This window comes from Salvia splendens, chromosome 7, assembly GCF_004379255.2.
Source record: "Salvia splendens isolate huo1 chromosome 7, SspV2, whole genome shotgun sequence".
NCBI classification, from domain to species: domain Eukaryota; kingdom Viridiplantae; phylum Streptophyta; class Magnoliopsida; order Lamiales; family Lamiaceae; genus Salvia; species Salvia splendens.
Window position 1 is genome coordinate 16,343,405 of NC_056038.1, and position 1,990 is coordinate 16,345,394.

Consider the following 1,990-nt stretch of genomic DNA (forward strand, 5'->3'; position numbering starts at 1 on the left):
CTGCCAGATCTGCAGAAAGGACTGACAAAAGCAAAGTACAAAAAGTAAAGTAGCTGAAAAAGCATAAAGTGGTCCACAATTTCAGATCCATTTGTTATCTTCTCCAACAAGTATGCAATTCAACAGAAATAACCAGACTCCATTAACATCAACTCGACAACATTTTTTATAATAATAATATTCAGAATTAAGAACTGAGATGAGCAGATTAAGACCGATAATCTAAAACTAAACAAACTGACTAACATGCAAGGTGACGATAACTACGTAGAAACAGATCTTGAGCCGTGAACTACAAATTAAACGGTCGATCAACCAGAAAATTACTTAACACTTCAGATCTAGCCTACTCTAGAACATTCATGCATCAAACACTTAGAAATTTATGCTAACTACTGGATCTAACTATTCTAGGCAGAAGGAAAAATGATTTCAACCGATAGATAAACAAAAGCAAATTTTATTTCATAAGAGCTAAATATCAAAGCACAATACTTCGGAAACATGGTAGAAGTTCAGATTAAACGGTAAATCCAAAGGAAATAACAAAATACGAGTTAAACTACTAAAGCAAATAAAGATTGTTTTGCCCCACGTGCGATGAAATGATGTTCTAGCGAATTCCGACGACTGGAGGAGGTGGTGGTGAACTTTCCTCGGCGGTGTGCCGAGGTCTTCAAGTGATCATAACTGGCGGCGAGGAACGAGAAGTATCGGAGCTAGTCTCCGCGATGAAGGCGGTTTCTAAATGTGAGCTGGTGTGACTTCGTGTGTGTTTCTTTCTTCATGTGACCTTCTATTCATAGGGTGGCTTGCCCTAAAATTAGGGTTGTATCTTCCTTGTGCATTGTCGCGTTTGCCCCCGTTAAGTAGTTAGCCGTTTCCTAGCAATCCTTCCTTCTCCATCTCGAGCCTTTTGGCATGCATCCTGGTCAGTATTACACCCTTCTATTGTTCTTTTCACTTGAGTTTCCTGACCATTTCCCTGCTGACTTGTACCCTTTCCTGCACACTTGATGCACTTTTTATTAGCACTAAATAAACCTGCAAGTATACATAGTATATATAGTATAGCTAAAGGTCAGTACCAGATATCGAACACAGGGAAAACAATCACAGATTGGCTACCTTCTACTAAGCTTTGTTCACTATTTGGAAAACCGAAAGTTTTGGAGATTTTGAAAACTAAAAACAGTTTGAAATCAATAAAACAACTAATTGCAAATAATTAAAGAAGTAAAATATGAGAGATAAGAGAATTCAAGGGATGTGCGTTCACAGTTATGGTTATACAAATTCCAACTACAATACCCTAGCACAGTTTATACTTCGATAGAACGAGTCACATAAGTTTTTCCCATATGGTACAAGTGTAGATTACTAACACTAGTGTTGTCAATCCTACATCCGTAACTCTTAAAAGCTCCTAAGACCCTTGAAAAGTCCTCACTCTCAATTAACAGTGTCGTTTTAAGGGAAACTAATTGTAGTGTCTACTAAGTGGATCTAACTCGCCAACCTCCTCTCACGATTTTGTAGCAAGTTATATTAAATCATCACAGAATGTGTCACTCAAATGTGAAGTATTATGGAACAACTTAGGAAAGAAACGAAGTAAAAACAAAACGGATATTAAATAGAAAATGGAATTATATAACCAAAGTCGTTACTAACACATCCCTAAAATCGTATGAATTTAGTTACACATAATTGAATAAGCTAAAAACATAGAATGAAGGGAAAACAAAGTGAACATAAGAACTAAAGCAATAAAACCCAAAGGTTGAATCCTTGACATTCTCTTGATTCCTTCTTCAACTTCTTGCACAATGAAGAACTCTCTCAAATTTATACTCTAGAATTATATGGTAAATAGAAGATCCTTATGAAGAGGTTTGAGGGGATATTTATAGAGGAAAAATCGAGCAGCATGAAATAAGGTAAAAGTTTGGTAAACCTTGGGGAGAAAGTAGGTCAAATTCGTGCGCCG